The sequence below is a fragment of the Xyrauchen texanus genome, chromosome 17 (assembly GCF_025860055.1).
Source record: "Xyrauchen texanus isolate HMW12.3.18 chromosome 17, RBS_HiC_50CHRs, whole genome shotgun sequence".
In the NCBI taxonomy this organism is placed as follows: Eukaryota; Metazoa; Chordata; class Actinopteri; order Cypriniformes; family Catostomidae; genus Xyrauchen; species Xyrauchen texanus.
The window spans coordinates 14554836-14568486 of NC_068292.1; the positions used below are offsets into that span (position 1 = coordinate 14554836).

General features: G+C 46.6%; 1 protein-coding gene across 5 annotated transcripts in view; it reads left to right on the forward strand.

The window, feature by feature from the left end:
- Positions 1-660: 660 nt before the first annotated feature.
- LOC127657612 (growth factor receptor-bound protein 10-like) overlaps positions 661-13651 on the forward strand; it is a 99103-nt gene continuing 86112 nt past the window's right edge. For 3 of the 5 annotated variants that reach the window (XM_052146484.1, XM_052146488.1, XM_052146486.1), the window contains exon 1: positions 2417-2690. The gene's annotated coding sequence lies outside the window, so the exon portion shown is untranslated. Of the gene's footprint in view, positions 760-2416; positions 2691-13651 lie in introns of those variants that run through there. The other 2 variants (XM_052146485.1, XM_052146487.1) reach the window with 1 other exon arrangement.

Here is a 13651-nt window from a genome sequence, read left to right on the forward strand (position 1 = left end):
ATTTGTGGACATAAGTAGCCTACGACTCAAACGATTGAACCATTCAGAATTTGTTTGAAAGTAATCCTAAAGCAATCCAAAATTAATCAGATTAGATTACCTCAAACATAATCTAATAATTATGCTACTGATTGCATTATTTGTCATGTAATTTGTAATCAGTACCTGATTACAATTCACAAGTAATCCGCGGTCAGCACTGTTTATAATTGCACTGAAGGATTGAGGGTTTTGTGGATTTTAAAGCAGTAACAATAATTGTAGTGAGGTATTTTTGCAGAAACTATGTTTAGCAAGCTAAATCTTTTTAGAAGTCACTTGTAATTTCAAATTGGGAAATCACTAATAAAATGTTTGGAAAAGTTACTCGTGTACATTTTGTTCTCGGTCAAAAACGGTATTCGGTGCGATTCAACTTTTAAAAAATTGATCCATGGCGACTATAATAATAAACATGAGCACGAGGCTAATTTTAATGGCAAAGAACACAATGTAACATCATTGTAAAGGGCACGTTCTGTGTGAAACGTGTGCGTGTACACACAGCCATGCTGTCACGAATGTTTGAACCGTGTGTGCGCATAACTGTGTCACGCGCGCATTGGGTCGCGCGGGGGTCTGGCCAGAGCGCGAGACGCTAGTGGCTAATGACTGGGTGGTGTTGCCCTTGAGTGGGATGAGCCTTGACTGAGTGGGCGGTAACCTCACACACAAACACTGTTGTAAACTTAAGACACCGTTCTTCTCCGCTATAGAGAGGTAAGCGATACATTTTCATTTCCACTCTATTCTTTCAAAATATTCCTTCACTCAGAAGTTCAAGCCTTGTGTGTGTGTGCGCGCGCACTGGGCGAAACAACGGGTGTGTAGGTTACCCTGAAGAAGAACTTGTGAGTAAATAATAATGAGAGAGGGTTGAGAGGTGTGGCTTCCAGAACATCCTCTAGAGCAGGGCAAACTTTACCTATCACCTGGTGTTATTTATCACAGCAAAGGCGCGGGAACGATTTTTTGGCAAGGGTTGCTACAGATTAGGCATCAGAGCACATCATGCACGCACAACGAGGGCATCAGAGAACCATGTTTCAATGGGGATCATGTCTATTACCACACTAAAACCAGCCAATGCATTACATTCTACCACGTTCAAAACTATTGTCGTGTCAGTATTCATGAGAAATAACCATAAAACACAATATAATTGTTCAGACAAAATAGCTATTAAATGAACCCAAATTTTAAAATATTAAGCTATTGAGAAATGTCCTACCTGTTACTTGAAGACCCCAAATGTGGCATTGTGCTCAGGGGTGTTGCTAATAAATGTCTTCATGAGATTTTCAATATCCAAGGTGTCAATAATCTCCGTGTGTATGTGCATTAATCTAACATGAGTGAGTCTTTGCGGGCTCATGGTACTATTTCGTTGTCAAGTCTTCAGTTGTCTCCAGCTATTATACAGGGATTCATAAATTAGGAATTAAACTTTTTTTTAAAATTTAGTGAGAAAATCCATTGCTCAGAGGTTTTAGTGCCATCCGCAGGCCGACGAAACACAAGATCACTCAAGCTCTGTAATGTTTTTCTTTCTTTTTTGTGTATGTTTGTAAATTATTATAATTTCAAAAGATGATCTTACACACGAGTAAATCACAATATTCTTCTGAAGCAAAACATTTAAGATTGAGGATTGATTCATTTGTTTTATTCATACAAACTGTAATAATACACTACAATATGTATTATTTAACAGTAATTATAAAATAACACAATTTAGTCATATTATCTACACACTGTAACAAATTACTGTTTCATTGTTAACAATCATTAAAAAAAATATATTTTTGCAAAATAGAAAAAAGGGAAAATAAAAAGTTCACTATCCATCTCAAGGGCTCTCTTCAGTTCAGCAGGGCCCTGCCCACAAGCATGACAAATCTGTCCGGAACGGGACGCTATTTGTATTAACATAAATGACAGATATACTGAAAGCGAAACATTTATATAATATACACTGCATAAATACAATGTTATATTAAATCTCGTTGACTGTGTTTTCCAGTCTTGCTCACTAGGGGGTGCTTCAGCACGCTCAGCACTAAATGTGCTTTATAAATAATATAGTGGGATGATTTATTACAGTGGAGTTTATAGATACAATAATGTGCTTACTGTAACAGTATTGGGCGTAAAAAAGTTATTATTATAAAGTATATATATATATATATATATATATATATATATATATATATATATATATATATATATATATATATATATTGGAAGGGAAGACAATCAGTAACAAACCAGTAGTGAATCAAAGTCCAATCAAATCACAGTCTAATCAACTTCAGCGGAAACTCAAGCTTGAGACGAGGTTTCTTGTTAGCTCGTGAGCTGAGGAAGAACGCTGGAACTGCTCGAGGTCTCATCAGTCTCGCTGAACTCCGCTGACGGGCAAGAAGACGCTGTTCAATCTGAGGATGAAGAAGCCTCTGGGGTGAGGCTGTTGGAAGAGGAGGAGTTTTTCGGTGTGTGTTGGAGAGAGTCAGCTTAGAGATAGATAGGTCGTGCCCGTTTGTATGGGGATTTTTTTTGGAGATCCAGGAGCAGGAGTGGTAATGCTAAAGCAGTCTCGCAATACTCACTGCGCATTGAGCTCCCTGTGACCGGGTGGATTCAGAGCATTGGTGAGTCCCACAAACTGTTTACACGTGTCCCCTATGATTTAAAACTACTTTTAAAGAGCTTGTCAAAGTTTAAGAGTTTTGATTGCGTGCGTGCAAATGGTGTGTGGTGAGATTGAGCTTCTTGCTTTACAAATGAACGCCTCTATGATGCCAAAATGAGATTCTTGTCATTAAATATGTCTCAAAATATTACGTTTACATTGCTGTTTATACTGCAAGTTTCTTTAAAGTGGCCATAGTAAAGTGCTAAACAGTAAATATAGAATGGCTTCTTGTTTGACACTCCCTTGTAGTGTGATGCCATAAGATTGTGTTGATAGATGTCTAACTGTACTGTTTGCCTGTGAGGGCGGGGTGGCATCAAGGCTGGTAACGGTATCCACATATTTTTAGTTTATGCAAAAACAATGCTAAATGTGTAATTAATAGCGTTTCCAGATATAACATTAGACTTGTACATGTTCATTTGTATAATTCTGTAATTTAAAGTAATTACATTGTAACATGGACACTGAAATGTAAAGAATGACAATTTGCTGTTGGGTGGTATCAAGGTGATTCCCATTATAGTATAATGGAAGTTTTTGTCCCTTTTACTATGTTGTGAGCCTGATGGGGTGCTCTGTGTGGCCTTTGTCAGTATGTCATTCTGTCGCATTGCTGCAAACACTATAGTTTGGTGAATGAAAGTGAATACTAATACCCAGTGTCGGTGCCCAATACCGTTACAGTTAGCATATTGTTACTTCACTGTAATGCAAATTATCCCACTACACCTCTACCCCCACACACACACACACAAAAACTGTTACATGTGACCGAAACTACTATATCTTTCACATGTGTTTAATTCTGCTGAACAGACTCAATATGCACATCTATTACTGTTTACAATGAATAAATCAGTAAATTAACTAAAACTTAAAGATTCAATGAAACTATTTGCTTTGAGCAGTTGCGGATCCTGGAATAGGCCATACAGACTGCCGACAAGAGACACATGAAGCAAATGCCCCATTCTGCTCTCCCTTGTCATTAAAAATGAATGGTGATCATGTGGAAAACTTTTTCAGCAGCTCCATGAGCTTTATTTTCCCGCCCGATGTTACTTTGGCTGCTATCTGTATGCATCACAAAATATACAGAACATCCACTGCTGTACATTTGTGATTTTACTTGGTTCCTTGGAGTATGCTCTTTTGGGATTTGAACTTGAAACTTGAAACTTCACTGACTGGTGGCATTCACTTTACCAACAAGCAGTCTTGTGATAATAGTAATAATGCTTCATATTATATAGATTGGCAAGGGTGTCTGAGCCTCTTCAAAATGCATTTAAAATGAACGTAACATCTCAAGTGATAAAATTAACAGTTTTTCTTTAACAATTTAACTACTAATGTGCATAACTTGAATAAGTAGAATGTAAAAACAACATGTATTTGTAACGATAGTGTGGGAAGCAGGAGCAGGCTGACAGGTGGATCTGATCCAAACGCAGTTTATTAAGGTTATAACAAAACAAAACAAAACACTGGAACAAATGAAAAGTCCACGGTGGGAATAAACTCAAACACAAAATAACACATGGTAGGTGGGACAAACAGTGAACAGCGAACATCCACGAAGGGCTGGGGAATCCTTGAATGCACTAGGGGAACAGAGAGAACAGCAGGAGGTCATTGGGATAAACGGGAACCGTGAAGACGAACAAGAAACGTCAACGCACGACAAAGGGAAGGGAAAACAGCGGGGTTTAAATAACGACACACGGTAATGACAAAGTGACGGACAGGTGCGGACAATAACACAGTGAAGGGGCCGGAAAAGACGGGAAGAAGGGAAGTGTAGTTTTCACAGAGACAGTGAAACACGGGCGGACATCAAGGAAGACATGAGAGGGAGCGTGAAGGGTAAAACAGAAAACACGGGCGGACAACAAGGGAGCGTGACATGGAAAGTGACTAGTGACGGGTGAAACAGAAAACACAGGGCGGACAACACGAAACACGGTGCAGACGACGCGGAACATGGTGCAGATGACGCGAAACACGGTGCAGATGACGCGAAACATGGTGCAGGTGACATGAAACCGTGACATAATCCCCCCTCAAAAAGACCGGATTCCAGACGGTCTTAAGATGAACAGAAGAAACAATAAAAAGGAGTGAAGAACCCAGGAGAGAGGGGGTAGACTGGGGGGAAAACAGACAGACCAGGGGACGAACAAGGGGCACAAAGACAGTTTGCGGGGGTGCAAGGGGTGCTGAGACAGGCCAGGGGGGCAATTAGGCAGTCCACGGGAGGCAGGCAGACCAGGGAGGCCGAGAGGGTAGGCAAGCAGTCTATGGGGGTGTGCGAAGGGGACCGGGTCCGGCGGCCTGGGGGGCGTCACCCGGGCAGGGGCAGGTTCAGGAGGTCTGGAAGGCGGCCACAATGTGGGGATAGGCCGGGGGGGCTCGGGAGCTGGTCACGAGGTGAGTACCAGATTCAGATTAGGAGGTCTGGGAGCGGGCCATGGGGCAGGAGCTGGTTTGGGTGGCCTGGGAGCTGGTCTCTGGGCTGGGGCCGGTACTGGAGACCTGGGAGGTGGCCGCAGGACAGAGGCTGGCAGAGCCGTGTGAGGCGGAGCCAAGGAGGACTTCGGAGGCGGAGCCGTAGAAGACTTGGGAGGCGGCGCCAAAGGAGGCGTAGGCAGGGCCGTGGCAGACACAGGCGGTAAGGCCTTGGGCAGGTCAGGAGGAGGAACAGTGTTGGGCGGAGCCAAGGGAGGCGATGGCGTAGAAGGCTCAGAAGGCAGAGCTGGGGGAGCCACTGGAGGCGGAGCCGAAGGTGGCGAGGGCGAAGAAGGCTCTGAAGACTGAGCCAATGGAGGCTTCGGAGGCGGAGCCGGGAGAGGCTTGGGAGGCTTCGGAGGCGGAGCCGAGGGAGGCTCAGGAGGTGGAATTGAAGGAGGTTCAGGAGGCGGACCCGAAGGAGGCGAGGGCGAAGAAAGCTCTGAAGGCGGAGCCAAGGGAAGTTCAGGAGGCACAGCAAAGAGTACCTCTGGAGGCGGAGCCGAGGAAGGCCTAGAAGACGGGGTTGAGGAAGGCGGAGCCGAGGATGGCTCCGGAGGCCAAGGAGGCGGAGCCGTGGGAGGCTCAGGAGGCTGAGCCGAGGAAGGCTCAGGAGGCGGGGCCGAGGAAGGTGGCGCCATAGGAGGCTTAAGAGGCGGAGACCTGGAAGGCTCTGGAGGCGGAGCCGAGGGAGGTGGCGCCGTAGGAGGTTTCAGAGGCGGAGACCTGGAAGGCTCTGGAGGCGGCGCCGTAGGAGGTTTCAGAGGCGGAGCCCTAGAAGGCTCTGGAGTCTCTGGGAGCAGAGCCGTAGGAGGCTCGGGAGGCAGAGCCGTAGGAGGCTCGGGAGGCGGAGCCGTAGGAGGCTTGGGAGGCGGAGCCCTGGGAGGCTCGAGAGGCTTGAGAGACGGAGCCCTGGAAGGCTCGAGAGGCGCAGCCCTGGAAGGCTCGAGAGACTTGAGAGACGGAGCCCTGGAAGGCTCGAGAGACTTGAGAGACGGAGCCCTGGGAGGCTCGAGAGACTTGAGAGACGGAGCCCTGGGAGGCTCGGGAGGAGGAGCCCTGGAAGACTCGAGAGGCGGAGCTCTAGGAGGCTCGGGAGGAGGAGCCCTGGAAGACTCGAGAGGCGGAGCTCTAGGAGGCTTGGGAGGAGGAGCCCTGGAAGATTCGCAGGCCGTGGCTGGCAAGGGCACAGGCTCGCTGTCCGTGGACGACACGGGCTCAGGCTCGCTGACCGTGGATGATGCGGGCTCAGGCTCGCTGACCGTGGACGATGCGGGCTCAGGCTCGCTGACCGTGGACGACGAGGGCTCAGGCTCGCTGACCGAGGCAGGTGTGGGCTCTGGCTCGCAGACCGAGGCAGGCGTGGGCTCTGGCTTGCAGACCGGGGCAGGCGTGGGCTCGTGGGGGGCGACTGGCGTGGGGACGGGCTCGCTGACAGGTGGGGCTGGCGCGACAGGAAGCGCCATGGAAGACTGGGGAGTCACCACTGTGGGAGGAGAGGTGGAATCCTCCTCGGCGATGCCCATGGTATGTGGCAAAATTTGTCACAACAATGTCCAACCCAATAGCCAAAGTAGACAAACGGGCCCACCCCATGTCGCTGGTGCCGAGAATTGGCTTGGCGATGTTGCTATAATGTTGCTTGGATGCTCTTTATGATTGCTTTGTTGTAGCTAGGCAGTTGCCAGGTTGATAGTTAAAGGCTGCTTGCTAGCCTGTGTGAAACAAGCCAACTCCGAAGTCTCTATGACATTTTGATGCGAAGATATACCTCTGATCCATTTTCAATGTAAGTCTACAGGGTTTGTTAGGGTGCTCTGGATGGTTGCCAGGGTGATACTTAAAAACTGCCTGCTAGCGTGCTAGAGTCAAAAGAGCCAACACCCCAACCCCCAAGTCTTTATGACATTCTTGTCAGGAGATATGATCACTCTGATCCCTTGTCAATGTTACAGTGTATATAAAAAGTCTACACACCCCTGTTAAAATGCCAGGTTTTTGTGATGTAAAAGAATGAGACAAAGATAAATCATGTCAGAAATTTTCCACTTTTAATGTGACCTACAAAATAACAAACTGAAATCTTGGTGGGGGAAAAATGTAAATGAAAAACCTTACAATAACCTGGTTGCATAAGTGTGCACACCTTCTTATAACTGGGGATGTGGCTGTGTTCAGAATTAACCAATCACATTCAAACTCATGTTAAATAGAAGTCATTACACACCTGCCATCATTTAAAGTGACTCTGATTAATCACAAACAACGTTCAGCTGTTCTTGTAGGATTTTCCTGACATTTTCTTAGTTGCTTCTCAGAGCAAAAGCCATGGTCGGCAGAGAGCTTCCAAAGCATCAGAGGGATCTCCCTGTTGAAAGATATCAGTCAGGAGAAGGGTACAAAAGAATTTCCAAAGCATTAGATATACCATGGAACACAGTGAAGACAGTCATCATCAAGTGGAGAAAATATGGCACAACAGAGACATTACCAAGAACTGGACGTCCCTCCAAAATTGATGAAAAAACGAGAAGAAAGCTGGTCAGGGAGGCTTCCAAGAGGCCTACAGCAACATTAAAGGAACTGCAGGAATTTTTGGCAAGTACTGGCTGTGTGCTACATATGACAACAATCTTCCGTATTCTTCATATGAATGGGCTATTGGGTAGGGTGGCAAGACAGAAGCCTTTTCTTACAAAGAAAAACATCCAAGCCTGGCTGAAGTTTGCAAAAACAAACATCAAGTCTCCCAAAAGCATGTGGGAAAATGTGTTATGGTCTGATGAAACCAAGGTTGAACTTTTTGGCCACAATTCCAAAAGATATGTTTGGTGCAAAAACAACACTGCACATCATCCAAAGAACACCATACCCACAGTGAAGCATGGTGGTGGCAGCATCATGCTTTGGGGCTGTTTTTCTTCAGCTGGAACTGAACCTTAGTCAGGGTGGAGGGAATTATGAACTGTTCCAAATACCAGGTAATTTTGGCACAAAACCTTCAGGCGTCCGTTAGAAAGATGAAGATGAAGAGGAAGTTCACCTTTCAGCTCGACAACAACCCAAAGCACACATCCAAATCCGCAAAAGCATGGCTTCACCAGAAGAAGATTAACGTTTTGGAATGGCCCAGCCAGAGCCCAGACCTGAATCCAATTTAACATCTGTGGGGTGACCTGAAGAGGGCTGTGCACAGGAGATGACCTCGCAATCTGACAGATTTGGAGCGCTTTTGCAAATCTTGACGTGGCAAATATTGCCACGTCAAGATGTGCCATGCTAATAGACTCCTACCCAAAAAGACTGAGTGCTGTAATAAAATGAACAAAGTATTAGTTTAAGGGTGTGCACACTTATGCAACTAGGTTATTGTGAGTTTTTTATTTTTAATTTTTCCCCCTCAAATATTTCAGTTTGTTTTTCAATTGAATTGTTCACATTATAGGTCATATTAAAGGTGGAAAAAGTTCTGACATGATTTATCTTTGTCTCATTCTTTTACATCACAAAAACCTGGTTTTTTAACAGGGGTGTGTAAACCTTTTATATCCATTGTAAGTTTTTACCAATTATTTCACCCACCGGGCAAACATTGTACACTCAATCTAGGGCTGGGTGATATGGCATCAGAAATTATATCTCGATATTTTTCAGAATATTGTGTGCAAAAACTACTAATTTTTTGTAAACCAGATGAATATTGCATAGTACTAAATTATTACTATTATCACCTTCGCCAGGAGCATTTGTTATGAAACGCAAAGTGCAATAGTCGACAGTCATGAGTTTTGCATCTTGTGAACCGCTGTCAAGCTCTCCTTTACTGTTCCGTGTTTGTAGATTTGTATAATAACTTTAAAGTGGTTTCTAATGTTTGGAATTGCACTAATGCTTGAACCTGCAGTACTTCAAAATGCAGGTGAACTGCGCTAAAAACACGAGTCCCTGCTGCCCCCCGCGCATGCACACAGATCAGCATATACTGTGTTTATCTGTCTTTTATCTCAGCCTTTTGGCAGTTAAATAATCACAAATGATCATATTTACATTTGGATGTTATTTTGATTAATTATACAGCCCTGAAGGATCATGAAATTACTTGTCTAATGATGCACTCTGAAACTTTATGACCAAATAAAAGGCTTATTAAAATGATAGTCACGATATTTTTGAATTTTATATCATCAGCAAAATCATCGTGAGTATAACGTGGTTATTCGATGTATCGCCCGGCCCTAACTCAATCACTTAAAGTCATAGCGGAATTCACCTCAGTAAACCAGATGATGTGACACAACAAACAGGAATACGTACAGTACTCCCATGACACATACTTTATGGGGTGTATGGCAAATTGTGTACAACATAAAACAGATTTTGGAAAATCCCTTTAAGAGTAACTATAATTTTGGTGCCTTGCTGAGGTAAGCGCAGCTAATTATCTATCAATTAATGCCCCAAATATATGTATCGGTGCATACGTAATTTGTACTAATCGCAAAATTGTAATGCCAAGTTTGGCATAGAATGACTTTTGCTATGATTAATATACTGCTGCAAATGGTTCAGTGTGTCTTAAAATCTAGAGAGGTTCCATATGTGTGTGGAGCAGGACAGCTTGCTTCATACAGCAGGTAAATATATAAGGTTGTTATCGCAAAATAAAGCCATACGTGAAACAGAGGGTTCTTGAATCACCCTGAAAGGATTTATTTAGCAATCACAACGAACATAATCCCACTTATTACATGGCTACTAACCAAATAAATAAATATGCACATACAATTTTGATTTGTGTTTAAAAGATTTTATTATGTGAGAAGAAATAAATCGCTGAACAGGTTAAATCCACCTCCGGTTTGCATCAGAGTTTTTGCAAATAATGACTGCCTGACTGCTTCATTTAAAAAATAAATTAAATAAATGCACAAAACAATGACTTGAGTTGAAATTTCTTTATTAGTTAGCTTACTTGCGTAGTGATGTGAAGCAGGAGAGATGACTTGCAAATTCACGGTGTGCAGTTGTTACTCTTAGAAATCAGACCACTAAATGGAGCCATTGACCAATCAGAATCGTCATGGTTACTGTTGTAACCTCCGTTCCCCGAGGGAAGGAACGAGACATTGTGTCGAATGAAGTGACACAAGGGGTCTTCCTGGGACGCCAAATGTACGAACCTAAGAAAAGGCCAGTGTCAAGTTGGCAGACAGAATTTGCATGCCCCGCCCCGGACATACGTGTATAAAGGGAAGCGGGGCAGCGAGTGCCTGTCAGGATTTTGCACTGAGGAGCCGACAATAAGTGCTGTGGCAGGAGGGACACAACGTCTCGTTCCTTCCCTCGGGGAACGGAGGTTACAACAGTAACCATGACGTTCCCCTTCTGTCACTTACTCGACGTTGTGTCGAATAAAGCGACACAAGGGGTCCCATATAAAAACACCATTCACTGACAGTGTTACGTGAACTGCCGAGAAAGGTGCAAGCAGGCTATTGCGTACAAGAGGCAACCGTGTCGGCTGCACATAGCCCTCCCCAACGCCCCCAAAGAGGTGTCACGTACAGACCTTAGGTTCCCCCCTGAGGGGGGGGGGGGAACAGGTGCTACATGACTATCAAGGGAGCAAGCCCGGCAGCCGCACCTTTTCTCTCACTTTGTCTCTCACAGAGGACGTGTAGAGGCTGGGGCTATCTTAACGCTATGAAATGCGTCAGGGAAGGCGTTCTTTCCCGGTCCTATTCTTTCAGGGGGAAAAGACCCTGTGGAGGCCACATCCTGTCCAGTCTAGGGAGAGGTAATGTGGCAAATACACCACGAGGGTTGTGAAGCCGTATGTGGGAAATGGTGCGGTGGAAGTTTCAGCCTAATGAGGGGCGACTCTACAAGCACGACGACATCAGGGCTGCCCAAGTGAAACGCGGGTCCACCTCCTATTGATGGAGGCTAACACGATCAGGAGGGCTGTCTTCAGGAAGAGGGCCTTGAGCTCAAGTGAATCAAGTGGCTCGAGGGGGGGGTCTCTGAAGGCCCAAGAGGACCACAGAGAGATCCCAGGAGGGGAACAGGCTAGGCCGGGGAGGGTTCAGTCTACTGGCGCCTTTCAGGAACCTGATAATCAAGTCATGCTTACATAGGGACTTGCCATCTACTGCGTCGTGGTGGGCTGCTATAGCAGCTACATACACCTTCAAGGTGGAGGGGGACAGCCTCCCCTCCAACCTCTTCTGCAGGAATGAAAGCACTGACCGAACTGCGCACCTCTGTGGGTCTTTGGCTCGAGAAGAACACCAATTCGCGAACAAGTGCCACTTTAGGGCATAAAGTTGCCTGGTGGAGGGAGCTCTGGCTTGGTTGATTGTGTCTATGACTGCAGGTGGTAGATCCACTAGATCTTCCGCATCCCATCCAGGGGCCAGACGTGGAGGTTCCAGAGGTCTGGGTGCAGGTGCCAGAGGGTGCCCCGTCCCTGAGAAAGAAGGTCCTTCCTCAGGGGAATTTTCCAGGGAGGTGCTGTTGCGAGGAGCGTAAAACCCGAGAACCAGGCCCGGGTGGGCCAGTAAGGGACCACCAGGATGTCCTGTTCCTCGTCCTCCCTGATCTTGCACAGTACCGGTGTAAGAAGGCTTACTGGGGGCCAGCTGGGTGCCAGTGCATCCGTCCCGAGAGGAGCTCCTGTCAGGGAGTACCAGAGTGGGCAGTGGGAGTTGTCTTGGGAGGCAAAGAGATCTGTGCCTTGTCGAATTGGTCCCATATCAGCTTGACAACCTGGGGGTGGAGTCTCCAGTCTCCGCTGGGCGAAACCTTCCGCGACAGTGCGTCCGCCATGGTGTTGCGGTTGCCAGGGATGTGAGTGGCACACAGCGACCTGAGTCGCGGCTGACTCCAAAGGAGGAGATGGCGTGGGAGTTCTGAGATATGACGAGATCGCACGCCGCCATGGCAATTTATGTACGCTACCGTTGCGGTGCTGTCTGAACAGATCAAGACGTGCTTGCCCCGGATTAGTGGGAGAAACCTCCGTAGGGCAAGAGATACAACCAACAACTCTAGGCAGTTGATGTGCCAATGCTGCCGGGGTCCTCTCCAGAGTTCCCCCAACCCTGTCAAGAAGTGTCTGTGGTCACCACGACACGTCTGGACACCTGCTGCAAAGGGACTCCGGTCCATAGAATGCAGAGGTCTGTCCAAGGATTAAAATTCTGACGGCAAGAAGGGGTGATTGTCACACGGTATGTGCCGTGGCGCCATGCCCATTTCGGGACTAGAGTCTGTAGCCAGTGCTGAAGCGGTCTCATATGCATCAACCTGAGTGGCGTGGCCACAGCTGAGGATGCCATATACCCCAGGAGCCTCTGGAATTGTTTTAGAGGAACCGCTGTGCCGAGCTCGAAGAGAGCAAGGCACCTGATCACTGACTGTGCGCACTCGATGGTGAGACACAATGTCATTGAGACTGAGTCTAACTCCATGCCGAGAAAAGAGATGCTCTGAGCCTGGACGAGCTTGCTCTTTTCCCAGTTGACCTGAAGCCCTAGACGGCTGAGGTGCCTGAGCACCTAGTCCCTGTGAGCGCACAGTAAATCTCGAGAGTGAGCCAGGATGAGCGAGTCGTCGAGGTAGTTGAGTATGTGAATGCCCACTTCCCTTAGCGGGGCAAGAGCTGCCTCTGCGATCTTCATGAGGCCGAAAAGGAGGACCTTGTACTGATATGCCTTGCCGTCGAACGCGAACCGTAAGAAGGGTCGTGTTGAGGCAGAATAGAGACGTGGAAGTACGCGTTCTTCAGGTCTACCGGCGCGAACCAATCTAGCTGTCGAACGCAGGTAAGAATCTGTTTCTCAAGAATCTGGGCTCAAGGGAGAATGCCAGCTGGCCGCGAGGAGAGCCACACTCATCCTGAGCTCGGACGGAAACAAGCAAGCAAGCAAGCATGCTGGGGGGCGGGTGGTTCATGGGGATTTACCTGGCGATAAAATCGCCTTCCCCAAATCGCCTTCATCGCCGGGTCTGCTTATCGCTAGTAGAGGTGAGTGGAACAGTGGTGAACTCAGCTTGCTGTTGCACTACCGTTCGGCTCTGAAGAAAAATTCTGACTGGCACTCCGCTTCCCTTTATACCCGTATGGGTGGGGCATGCAAATTCTGTCTGCCAACTTGACATTGGCCTTTTCTCAGGTTCAGAGGTACGTTTGGCGTCCCAGGAAGACCCCTTGTGTCACTTCATTCGAGACAACGTCGAGTGAGTGACAGAAGGGGAACGAGTGAGAGCCATGTAATAAGTGATCATAAGAGACATTATTTAGAGGTTTGCTGGATTTCACATTCTTACTTTCACATCTTTATAGACCTCATCTGTATACCAACAGCTTATAAAATACCCGCTCATTCAGAAAACCTAAAAATA